Source organism: Mesoplodon bidens, assembly GCF_964165515.1.
Source record: "Mesoplodon bidens genome assembly, chromosome: 10".
NCBI classification, from domain to species: domain Eukaryota; kingdom Metazoa; phylum Chordata; class Mammalia; order Artiodactyla; family Ziphiidae; genus Mesoplodon; species Mesoplodon bidens.
The window spans coordinates 96133498-96147546 of NC_138172.1; positions in this window are offsets into that span (position 1 = coordinate 96133498).

The window sequence follows — 14049 nt, forward strand, 5'->3', positions numbered from 1 at the left end:
AACATTTTCCAAACCCTTTTTCCACCCCTCTGCTTTTAAAACATTAGGATTTTTAAAACAAATCCAAGCCATTGTGTTATAATATATCACTAATAAATACTACAGTGCACACCTTTAACAGATCAGTTTTCTTTCTATTGCAGTCACAATACCCTTATATATTTCTTAGTTCTGTCCAATGATAAAGCTTAGAAGCAATGAAGATCCAGTAGTAATAAGCACCCCTAGCATCTCAATTGTGGTTTTAAAATGTCACTTCCCATTAAAAAGGAATGAGGGCTCCTTGGAGAGACGGGTGACACTGGGAATAGGATAGGAAATGTGCAAAACGAGCTCTGGACATATTATTCCAGAAAGCAAGGATGCTATCGGAGACTACTGGAACCATTTCAAAAGGCACAGGAGCTAACTTGAAGGGGCTCCTACTGGCCAAACATGACACAGTTTGAGCATCAAAAGGAATAATGACAGCAATGGATTAAAACACATTTGGTATTTTAAAACCCATGTGTTCACAATGGTACAAAAACTCATGGTGACTCACTGGTCACCAACTCATTATTCTGACTATTTATAAACAAAAGGGAAAATATAATGAATCATACAGCCCGCCTTTCATACATCCTGAAATTGTATTTCGAGGTAACCAAAAGTTTGATGAGGGAACATTTTTCTGTAAAAAGGAAATTCAGCTAATAAATGCAGAAGAAATGAACGAATTATAAAAAGACCATTTCAACCTGAAATAAAATAGTGAATCTCAGCAAGAACCATTAATGGCTGTTAAAATATTTAGATGTAAATTTGATGAAGAACTTCAGAATGGATGATAATACCTAACAGTACTTGACAACTTCAGGCTGATGATACCTAAACACATTAATCAATCTTAACATCACTAAAAGTAGGACAAGCAGATATTCCATGACTACCCATGAAGTACTTATGGCAAAGGACTGAACCTGAATCTAATTGAGCCAGTTTACAGGAAATATGAGGAATGGAATCACATGTTAAATGACACCACAGGGATGAAGTGAACTAAATCTAGAATGTGGGGAATTCTACAGATGAAAGAAAAAAAATTCTACTGTTATTTCCACAATAAATGGAATGATAAAGGGGGGAGACTTATGAATGAAAAGGGGCTTACAAACCAAATGCAATGTGAGATTTTTTTTTTGGATCTTGATTAGAACAAACCAACTGTAAAAAAAAATTGTGAGATAGGACATTTAAACACAGTGAAGAGTTTTGAGGCATTTTGGCGGTGGGGGGGTACATCTGAGACATGTAAAAGCCTAGTGAATCAGGTGTCAGATCTACAGACTCATGTGCCAAGGTCAATGGCTCACAGAGCTGAGTGAATGCTGGCAAATTCTTTATCTGTCCCTTTTGCTTGAATTTGGCTTCCTATTCTCTGTTAGGAAGCCTTCCTTCTTTTTTAGGCTTCAACTTTCACAGTGACCATCCTATACCTTTGATTCCTCCCTGGATTGACTGGATTTGGGTCTCTGTGTTTCAGCCACATATTTACTGACAGTCTCCTGTGACTCCTGTGACTTCTCCATGAACCTAAGTTCATTTCTTATAGATGATAATTATAGTTTTAGTCCCAAGATGGTAATTTTATTTCCTGGCTCTGAGAACTACTTTTCCACAGGTAATGATATTAGCACTTGGCTTTGAGAGCAATTGATTTTAAAAAATCACTTTAATGAAGACCTTTAGAAGATTATAAAAGCTAGCTTCCAACTTTTACCAGTCCAAGGATCCCCATCATCAAATGAACATGTGTGGCTCTTTACTTTCAGATGGAAGGGAAGGTGTGTGTTATGAGGTTGTATGTGTTATGAGGATGGGGTTATGAAGCTCTGACATACTCAGAAGGGGAGACCTCACGTTCTTCAGAAGAGAAAGAGAAGAATGCATGTGTGTTACGTGTGCAATTATGCATGTACCTGCTGTAGACCCTCCAGGTAAAATTCCCAAGGGATCGGGCTCCAGTGTGTTTTCTGGATGATGATCATTTTAAACTTTTCAGAGGCTGACATTTTCTAATAAAAATCATTGTACCAAATCCCTCTCCAAAGAGGGGATTGATAAAATCCCCTTGATGAAACATGTAATCATACATTAATGAATCTTCCATTTAGATGAATGGAATTAGGTTGTACAGCAACATTCTGAAAAAAAGGGGAAAAAAAGAAAAAGAAAAGTGTTCTAAACCAGATACACATTTCCCTGAAATCAGTGTGTCAAAGAATCTCTTTGAATTGACAGAGCAATGTGTTATTACACCTACATGTACTGCCACAGTCTCTGACAACTTATTGAAGAAAATGTGTATGTTTTCTTTGAGCCAATTAGGGATGCTGTTGATGCATGGGAAGCATTGGAGTTTTTTACTGTGCCCCTCCCTCTTCAGCTACAGTGATCATTCAGCCAGCTAATTTGTTTTTCCCCTTTCATTCTAGCCAACAAAATGTACTGAGGATCTGTTACTGGCACTTTGTCAGATGCTCTAGGGCCATATCAATTCTCAGACTATGAAATAAGGTCATACATGGCCATGTCTTAGTCACCCTATAAACCTAGCACCTAGGACAATCCTTGGCACAGAGGAGGAGCTCAGGGACTTTTCATTAAAAGGATCTAAGGCATTGCACCCAAGTTCGCCTTTAAGATCTTGTGTGTGTGCGAAAGATATACACGAATGCATATAATTATTAAAATAGAATGTGCTAACTACTCCAAGCAGGGTAAATAAGAAGAACCATAGACAGAGAAGATGGAAGGAGGAATTCTAATCCAAAGGAATCTCACACAGGTGGTAAAATGTCAAGAATAGAGAGTATGAAGGGCATTTAGGCAGAGAAAACATTATTAACAGAGGCACCATGGTTGGCAGGAAAGAGGAGGATGGGTTTGCTATACAGCAGAGTCCAGTTTAGTTGAAATGAAGGCCATAGGGCTGAAACTCAGGCAGAGTTTCAGGGGATGTGAGATAGTGCTGGACCAGCAGGTGGGATTACAGTAGGACCATCACTGTGGTACAGGAGTGGGAGGTGGGTTGGACTATTAGGTAGAGGTGCAGGGGGGTGGGGATAGGGCTAGATCATTAGGGAGAAGTACAAAGGATGGGAGATAGTGCTGGACCACCAGGGAGAGGTACAAGAGGTTGAGATGGGGCTGTAATATTAGGCGGTGGAGATAAGGCTGCACATCAGGTAGAGGTTCAGGGGGTGGGAAATAGGACTAGACTATTAGGTAGAGGTCCAGGGAATATGAGATTGGCCTGGGTTATTAGGAAGATAGTGCAAGGGTGGGAAATAGGGCTGGGCTGTTAGGCGGAGATAGATGAGAGAAAGACCTGAATGTCATAGTACATTTGCTCCTCATTCTGTATGCCCCGGGGAAGCACTGTCAGCTGCAGGCTGGGAATATATCACTGCCTTGTGATTATTGCTGAAGTACAATCATGGCTTCAGATTTGAAGGAGGTGGATGCAGATCTGAAGGAGGATGTGGGTGGCAGTGGGAAGGGGCTTGGATGAAGAGGAGAGGATGCTGGACCCTTGCTACTGATTATATAATGAATTCATGAGGACAAGTTACTCAAGACCTGGATCTTAATAGGGGGCATGTTCTAGGTTACTCTCACTGTTAAGAGGTTCTAGATACTCTATGGATAGGATTGAGGTTCCTGACTTTTGGTGAAGGGACTACTCAGAGATATTAATTTCTCATCGTTCTAAATGAACGGGATGACTGCCTGGGATCTGGATCCTGGGCATGTCTTAAACTGCCCTTAAGTTTTCATACCCTCTTTCTAACTCTCTGTGTGATCCTCTGGGAAAAGGCCAGGATGGTAAGAAAGAATTTGATAGCTTTCTTCTCTTTTCCCTCCCCCGCTTCTTTCTCTCTCTTCCATGTTGTATTTCTATTCAGTGTGTCCGTTATCTGCCCCTGGTGCTATTTTGGTGAAATTTGATGAGAAGGTCTTCATCCACATGTCTTGATAGACTATAGACTTTCTCCCACCCCCTCTGTGTTTCATGCATCCTCTCCTCCACCTCCCTATTGAGTTTGCCACCTCCAGAAATGTCTTTTTATACAGAATACATCTTTAAAGTGTAGGTTCAGATAGCATCATGAAAAACAATAAAAAAAGATGGCTTAAAATAGACAACTAGGGCTTTCCTGGTGGTGCAGTGGTTAAGAATCTGCCTGCCAATACAGGGGACATGGACGGGTTCAAGCCCTAGTCCAGGAAGATCCCACATGCCGCAGAGCAACTAAGCCCGTGCGCCACAACTACTGAGCCTGGGCTCTAGAGCCTGCAAGCCGCAACTACTGAGCCTGCGCACCTAGAGCCCGTGCTCTGCAGCAAGAGAAGCCACCGCAATGAGAAGCCCGTGAACTGCAACAAAGAGTAGCCCACGCTTGCCTCAACTAGAGAAAAGCCCGCGCGCAGCAACAAAGACCCAGTGCAGCCAAAAATAAAATAAATAAAATAAATAAATTTAAAAAAATAGACAACTTATAAAAACCCACTCTATAGCACAGGGAACTCTATTTAATGCTCTGTGGTGACCTAAATGGGAAGGAAGTCCAAAAAAGATGGGGTATATGTATATGTATAGCTGATTCATTTTGCTGTACAGTAGAAACTAACACAGCATTGTAAGACAACTATATTCCAATAAAAATTAATAAAAAAATATGGTTATCACTCTTTAAGGAATTGAAGAGATAAGTGTTCGAGGGGTCCTCTCATGCACATGATCAGCATATAAACTCACTCCAATCAAATATGCCATTTGAAATGGGAACATTAATTGCTGTGGATTGTGTACCAAGAGGGCTTGGTACACAGACTCTCCCCTGCCTTCAACCCCACGTGAATCGTGGGCCGGTTCTTCCTTCTCCTTCCTTCATTTTTCCAGTAATCTAGCTAAATCAAGCAAGAAACAAAAGGAGTGAAAAAAAAGCAACCTGCAGCTCTATTTTTCCCTATTGGCATTCCAGGTCAATATGATTCCAAAACTCTTACTGTTGACAATGACAGTGACTTCAGGTTTCATGAGGAGCTGCTCTGTGCCAGGTGTGGGAATAGGGATGAGCTACTAGGCTGGGCCTCTTGAGTGACATTGCTGGGGTTAAAATCCTAACTCCCCCATTTTCTAGTAGCTTGTTCAACATCACATTAATTAACCTCTAGCTCCAGTCAGTTGCCCTCTTTGCACCTTGATGTCTTCATCAATGAAGTGGGGACGATGACTGAGCCAGAATCATGACTGTACCTATGAGGGTAAGTGAATTAATACACGTTAAGCACTCAAGAGAAAATGGCAAAGAGGAAGGGCTCAACAAGTATCTGCTAAATGACTTTTCATTTAATCCTCGGAAGAGCCTGACCAGTGAGGTATTGTTATTTCCAGTATGCAGTGAGCCTAGTGAGGTTCGGCTCTCCTCTGGTCCCTCGAAGCAGCCAAAGACCCCAGGAGACACACGGGGTAGAGTCTGCCGATATGACCAGAGAGCTGCACGTGGGTGACATGACCTGGCTTTGGGTCTTGTCCTCCAAACTGAAGGCCAGAGGGCCACCAGTACAAATGACCAAGCTGGTGGTCAAAGGGAGCCCTGGACCAAACATGTTGCAAATCCCCCTCTGCTGGGGGTCTTATTGTTTTTCCACCAGTGCCTGAAACAGCTTAGTAGTCTCGCAAATTGTACTGTTGGTAATTAACTACGTGAGTCCACACAAGCCATGAAATCTCTCCTAGATTCTCCTCTCACTTCACCTACAAAGGCTGGTGGTTAAACTATTGATAGATGACCTCCTCCTTAAATTCTGTGATTCTCCAGACTGTGACTTACATGAGTCAGGTTCAGTACCTCCTTCCGGTTTACATCCTGTCTACCCTGCCCAGAAGAGCTGTCCACATAGAGGTCATCTGTCATTCCCAGGACAGAGGACATTTGTGTCCAGTTCTCTCTCTCTCTCCCCTTTCTCCTATCTCTCTCCCTATGTCTCCCTCTTACTCTCTCTCTGTATCTTATCTTCTCTGTCTCTCTCTACCTTTTTCTTTCTCTCTCTCTCTCTGGATCTCTCTATATATCTTTCTCTTTTTCTGTTTTCTCTATCTCTATGTTTCTCTTCTCTCTCTCTGTATCTGTGCCTCCTATGCCCCCTCTCTCCTTTTCTCTCTATCTCTATATCTACGTCTCCTATGTTCTCTCTCTCTCTCTCTCTCTCTCTCCCTCTCTCTCTCTCTCTTTCCCCACTACCAGTTCCTAACGATTTGCTACGCTCAAGATGTTGTAAACACAACAGGTAATTGAGAGGAGGGGATAAGAGGAGAAATAACAGCATTCTGCAACGTGGGACTCGAGCTCAGGAACCCATGAGGGACCACATGTTTCTTTCGAAAGCTTTATTTTAGCTCAACAGCAATGAAAACCAGAAAAACTAGTTTGGCACCTACGGTCACTTGACTCCCTAGCATACAAGGCTGCGGAAAACACCTCCATCTATTGCTGGTAGTTCTTTTCTGTCACCAAAACACAGTCTCTTCTCAACGAGGCAACTTGCAGAATGTTTTATTTGCAGAGGGAAGTTAGGTGTCCTGCGGGGGCTCCTTAACCTTCGTGAACACAGATGGAACCTTCTGAATGTGCCTTTTCAGTTACCCCAGCTCAACCCGCAGAAACATGGCATGTGTGTGGGCAGAGAGGACTGAACAGGCTCAGCCTTTTAGGCAGCAGTTCTTTCCAAGAAACAGAATAGCAGCACTGGGCTGGAGGGGAGAATTCTTGACACTGTTCCATTGTCTCCTGGGGAGAAAGGAACAGATGAGAGAACCTCAGAATTGCGTGGAACCAGTCCTTCACCAGGGATGTGGGTGGAGGGAGAGAGGAAGAGGTTAAAATAGCCCACGAGTGAATGCTGAAAGGCAACCAGAATACTTTTCTAACTTCTTTCCTTTACCAGGAAAAGCTCAGGACCTGTAACACATGAAATCTGCTGGCTTGATACACCAGTTGTTCTGGATGACAGGAAGTGAAAATCTTTAAGTCTGCAAGTCACAAACCCCACCCTCAGCTTGAATGACTGAGACACAGCAAAAGTACACACGCTTGGGGTATTTATCACAATGTTTCTTCCCCCAAACGGTAGCTCAGGCTGAAATTTGCTGGGTATGGCGCCTATTCACAGGTGACATCAAACATAATTGAAAGAGTTGTGTATCTCCTTCTTTCAGTCAGAAAGACAGTAACTCAGGGCCCCTTCAATTGTTCCCAAGAGCACCGCCTTTCTTAGGGTGAGGGTAGAGGAGAGAAAGGGCAAAAACTAAAGGATGCAAGGAAGGGCACAAAAGTTCAAGTTCTCCCATTGAGCTTCATGACTGGGTCATTTGCATTCCTTGGGGAATAGAATCATAAGGTTTCAGAGCTGTGGGAAAACATAATATCAAACTTCCCATGCCAAAACTTGCTCCCCCCAATCCAAAAAGGCCATGGATATTTGTGGGGACAATGTAACAAGCTCTCTGAAAGCGGGACTGTCCTGGGAAATCAAGGAGTTAAAACCTTTAATTTGCTAGCTTTGCAAACTACATCTGAATAGCACTGAGAAGGAGGAAGCTTTCACAACGGCACTTTCTGACAGCTCTAGGCTACCCAAAACTAGCGCAGAAACTGCGGGAAGGGTGTACATAGGTGCCCATTAGAGAGAAAGAAAAGACCAGGGAGCTGGAGGTGAGAAGAGCTTAGGGAGGAGGACTGTCTCTACACATGTGGACCCATTAAGCACCTGCATGGTATTTCAACAATAGCTTCACCCTGGAATCTAGACAGAAGGCAGCAGGCCTGACCTTGCTGGTATTTGTCAGATCAATTCATCATTTCTGAAGGATATTTTTTGCTCCTAGGATACCACAATTGTCAAAGGATTTCACCAGTCTGCAGCAGCAATGCTAGTATAATGATGTGATCAGTAGTTATTATCCTCCCTTCTCTCCACTTTCCCCCAAGGTCATTGGCGACCTTCTGTTAGTGTGATCAACCATCCTAGTTTGCCAGGGCTGGGGTATTTCCTGGGATGGGGACCTTTCAGTTTTAAGAGCTGGGATGGTACCTGGCCAAATTGGGACATGTCATTGACCCAGCCTTCCACCTGTTCTCCCTCTACCCTCTGCTTCTTGCCCTAGGCTAGCTCTACCTAGCTCTACCACATTAGCACCCACACGCCATACTTAGTTGTGTGGACAGAGGGGCAAATATTCAATCAATGACACAAAATAGAGAATCAAGAACAAAGAATGCAGTGGATTATAAAGTGCTGGGCTATACACATCAAACTTGAAATCCTTTAACCTACTGAAGAAACCCACAATGGAAACTAAGTCCTGTGCTAATCTGTGGAGAGCTCCATGTTTATCTCATGATTTTTCATCTGATCTTTTCAAAAGGACTAATTAGCTTAAGGAACTCTTTCTTAGAATTTAAGACTCAGTATTGGGGTGTAATTTCTATCTTAATTACGTGGAGTTTGAAAGATCATCACCCTTTTGAACCAGCAGCGTTGGTATCACCTGGGAACATGGTGCGGCAAATTCTCAGGTCCTACCCCAGACCAATTGAATCAGATACTCTGGGAATGGGACTCAGCAATCTGGGTTTGTATGACCCCTTCAGGTGACTCTCATGCATGCAGCAAAAATTTGAGAAACACTGAATTAATGTACCTATAACCTATCTTCCTTCCTTGTAATTGATACTCAGTGGATTAGTGAGACACCCATAGAATTCCAGTGTTGAGTCCAGCTTTTACATTACTACTCTATGTCAAGGACAGGCAACTAAAGATCTTAGATATCACCACCAAGAACCCCAGTTTTTCACCATTAAATGGGGACTCCCAATAATCCATGAAAGGGTTTTATGAAATCTAAAGTAATATCACTGTCAACATCATTTACTAACCAGTAGTGTAGATAGAAAAGTAAGTATTTCGCATGGTGCCAAATTCATCACACCTTAGCATCTATGCATGAAACTTAATGCTATCCTCTCTGCTCCTAACTTACCTTGCCTATGTTTGCTCACAAGTTAATCTCATAAATAATGAATTGCTATAGAGCCAGCCTTCCCTGAACTGCCACTTAGCTCATGGTTGGTCCTGCAATTCTGCAAAGAGTTAACTGGGCTTTTCATTTATTTTGGCATCACATGGAAGATATTTTATTATTTTAAAATCTGAAAAAACACAACAAGTATATTTTCTGAAGAAGATAAACACCAAATCAATTATCATCCTATATTGTAAGAAGAAATCATGATTACCCAAACCTGATTTTCTTAACATCAATTTAAAGGGCACATTTATTTCCTAAGGATGCCTTACCAGGCTGTCTTCCTCTGGTCAGATCCTGCCTGGGGCTCTTGGCTTGGGCTTTGAATGGAAAGAACTCATTCCAAACATTTCATAACCTCAAGTCATTACCTTTTTTCTTTTGGGTTAATAAAACAATGATTATCTCAACATGATGGTATTATAGACTGGATGTTTGTATCTCTCCAAAATTCATATATTGAAGGCCTAACCCCCAATATAATGGTATTTGAGGTGAAGGCCTATGCTGAGATCATCAGGTTTAGATGAGATGATGAGGGTGGGACTCTCATGATGGGATTAGTGCCTTATAAGTAGAGGAAGAAAGACCAGAGATCTCGCTTTATCAACCATGTAAGAACACAGACAGAAGGTGGTCGTGTGCAAGCCAAAAAGAGAGCTCTCACCAGGCACCGCACCTTGATCTTGGACTTCCCAGCCTCCAGAACTGTAAGCAATACATGTCTGTTGTTTGAACCACCAACTCTGTGGTATTTTATTATAGCAGCCCGAGATGATGGATGGATACATATGCAACTGCAGGACCAGCTCACGCTGGTCCTACTCTGTGGATCACAGGATGTCTAGTTGTCTTGCAGATACAGCAAAGCCAAAACTGAAGGTCGTAATCTGGGCATGCCCAGAGGAGGAAAGCCTTCCTCAAATAACACTCAGAACCCATGTTTCATCCCCGAGGAACCAAGAAAACTAGAACGTGACCCGAACCCTTTCAGCAACGAGGGGTCCGTGGTCCAGGAAGGTCTGGTGCTGAAATCCACCATCCCATATCTCAAGGGCCAAGTATAAAGCCCTTCATTCAAATCCTGCCCCACCAGCACTTCCTCATACCAGCCTGTCCTCCCTAACTCATAAAAGTTTGACTGAATTCCAGATCCAAGAGACAGATTTGAGCCCTGCCTCCTGTCTCCTTGCCGGGCGACCTTGCAATAAAACTCTTTCTTCTCCTAAAAGCCGGTGCAATCGTATTGGCTTCTATGTGCTTCAGGCTGCAAGCCCTTGCCGGGTAACACACACTGTAAAGATTCCACATTCATAGCTTCTCTGTCTACACTACTGGTGAGTACATGATGTTGACAATGATATCATTTTAGAGCTCATAAAGCCCTTTCATGGATTATTGGGAGTCCCCATTTAATGGTGAAAAACTGGGGTTCTGGGAGCTGAATGACTTGCTCAAGGACACAGCTGGCAAGGGGGAGCACTAGGCTGGAACCCATGTCCTCTAAGCAGAGGTCATTGTTCTGTCCACTGCAACAGACTTGTTTCAACTGCACAGGTTACAAACTATCTATTAGTGTCTATTACATATGAGTATTCATATGAGAGTGTAAAGTACTATGTATATGTATATGTAACGTTTATGTAAGGCATAATTATATATATATAAATTCATCTATATTTACAAATGTGTGCTTATATGTACATATTACATATTTATTTCAAATGTTAATTAAATAGATTTAATCAAAATTTTCTATTGTGGTAGAGGGCCAGTTTCTGGCTTTGGTCAAAATGTGCATTTGAATTCTAGCTTGCTAGAAGAGATGATATTAGATCTCACACGGATTATGTATACATTGGAGAGTATGGTTAATTACGGGCTTAAAGACAAGGTAAAGAAAACAACTGCGAAGGAAAACTTGTGTAAATTGCATTTTCATAACTGACAATAAAACAAAGAGGACAACTATAGGTATGTCCTTTGCATACAGCACGGATTCCCTATACTCTTTCAATATGCTTATTTCTCTCACAGCAAAGTAACTCATTTGTCTAGAACAGTGCAGTGATGGAAGGTCACTGGGTGAAGCATTTCCTCAGCTTCTGTTTCTTCTTTTCATCTCTGTGTGTATCTCACTACAAGAGGCTAGAAGGCTTGTTTCAACTTGAGGTTCCTGCATCAGCTGTTCTAGTCTTGGGAAGACTGGGAGTTGGCCTTATCACCATTATTTGCCTGTGTTGGTTTAACAGGACCTGTGGGCAGAGTCCAAATGAGATCCAGATTGGCAGATCACAACGCACGCTGCTTTCCCTCTCTTGCACAGGAGTGTTGGGTGACCATTTTCAAGCCTCTGCCTGGGACCTGTCTCTTAGGAAGTCAGAGCCATGACATTTGCCCAGCAGGCCCGTTCCTGATGCTCAAGAAGTTCCATGTGAGACAGAGTGTGCCCACTGACTTTATTTTTAAACTCCTACATGATCAAAAATGTTTATGTTTTGGAAATTCATTTCTAATATATTAAGGAAATAGTTTTCAGTCACCAGCATATCAAAAGTGTGTGTGATGTTTTGGGAAGAGAGGCATGGCCCCCTGTGATAGACTTCTGTGGACCACATGTGCTGGACAATGACATTGTGTGAGTGATCTGAAACTATAAATCTACTTTATAGTGCTACCTTCCTTGTCCAACAAAATTGGTATAGTTTATGTAATACACCAACAACTTATCTTCTAATTGTCAAGCAATCCTTATGTCATAAACTGGGGAGAACGGTGCACTTAAGATACCATTGTTAACCCATGTGGCGCCTTAGGGATGTTGATGTTTCTTAGCTCTGAAAGCTGTGTCTAATATTACCAGCAACTTTTAAAAGGTTCTCTCTGGAATTACCATCTGTTGTCCTCATGTATTAGAGTCCATGTTAGTTAATGATGGTGAATGCATTGGTTCTGGGCAAGGGTAAAGAAAAATGGTTGATAAGGCACCATCCATAACCAGGAGGAGAGCTCAACCATTCATGGGACAAGCGGGCTACTTGGGTGATGCTCTAATTCATAGCCCTGTTCCCTAAGAATGAACTTTGCACACATGGTTTTTGAAGTGTGCTTGCCGCTGCGGTAAAAAAAAAAAAACACAACACCCTAGATTGCTATCTTCTCTCATTGCCTCTGGACTTTTGCCTTCATAAAACCCACCATAGTATCAGATTTAGATATCAGTTAGTACAACATTAATGGTACAATACTGAATTCATGAAATAGACTTGAAATATACAGGCCATGGCAAAGTCTCACCAATTTGTATAGCACAGGAAGGAAAAGCTCTAAATTACTACATAAATCGTATAGATTTACCATATATAATACATATATTGGCTGTACATACTATTTACTGATATAAAGCAGGCTTGGGACAGCTTTTTCATGGTTATATCCCAAGTGCTATATATTTCCATAGACAAAAAAGTATGTGTAAGGGGTAAAAATAAAGAATAGCCGGTAACTTGTAAGGCTATTATTTTCCTTAGCTTTCCCTTGTTTCTTGCCACATCTTATTAAGTCATTCTTGTAAAGGTGTTTGCAGTTAAAAAAGTTCTTGCAGATATGTTTTTATTATTTCATGGGAAATTGTTTGCTTCGTGTCTAACACCACAGGTTTTAGAATAAGCCAGCCTCAAAAGGTGGCTGTGAGGCTGATTTGTTATGTGACCTTGAATAAGTTATTTAAATTCTCTAACCCTTGGTTTCCTCCATTGTAAAACTGGCATAACAATGTCTACATCTTAACACTGAGGAAAAGAATGGACTACATAAAGTCACTGCATAAAAGGATGCACATCAAGCACTTAGCACAGTACCTGGTTGAAACACTCAATGAATGTTAGATATTTTGATAGCTAGACTTTGATCTCCAAACTTAGCCACATACTTAAGAGGTATATAGGGACTGTATTGTCTTTATTATTATTGCCATGTTGACAGATAAGAAATTAAGGTGTCAGGTGCGATTATCCAATCCTTTGGGCAGTTATATGTTTATCTGTAAAGTAACAAGTTGGTTTTATGATTTATATATAAATACTTCAGCTTTCTCAGAGTACGAAGAGCATGTGTTGGTCTCCCGGAATCTGATGGGCACTGGGACCCTGGCCAGAGAGAATTTCTAAGCCTGCAATGATGAGTGACATGCGGATTGTCGGGGAATTTATCAATATTACTGTCACCTTCTAAGGTCCCTTTAGAAGCCCCTCCCAGTCTTTTCCCAAACTCACTGTGTGCCTTCCATGCCAACTTCTATAACCTCCGTTATTTTAACTCTCATATTGCAGGGTAATTTTATATCTGCTTCTCCACTCTACTGTAAATGTATTGAGAATAGGCTATATCTTTTAATCTTTGCCTCCCAAATGCCTAGAACAGTAACCGGCATGGAAGAATTCAATACCTGTCTGTTGAATGATTGAAATGACCTGACCAAGATTACAGTGAATAAATGGTGAATTCAGGACTTAAACCTAGATCTTATAAATACCAATCCCTTATTTTGTTTCCACAGACTTTAGCTAAAGTAGGGTGATTGAATCTCATCTTAAGAGTAGGAAAATTATACCTAGTCCTGATAGGCATTAATCCTGGTAAAGGACTGAAAGATATAGCATAAAGCTTTGGTGATATAAAAAACCCCAAACTCCAAACTCATATTGTTAGTTGATTCAGCTTGATTATTTTTATCACCAGTTGAGTACTGTCCCTGCCTAGGAGAATGCTGATTTGTGTGTATGTGCATGCATGTAACTATATTAATCTGGCTCTAAGTGCTTTATGTGTAATTTACAGATCTTTTTCTCATGATGACATTTGACATAATTTTTATCTAAGCAATAAATTCCCATCTAACTGTGGCCTAT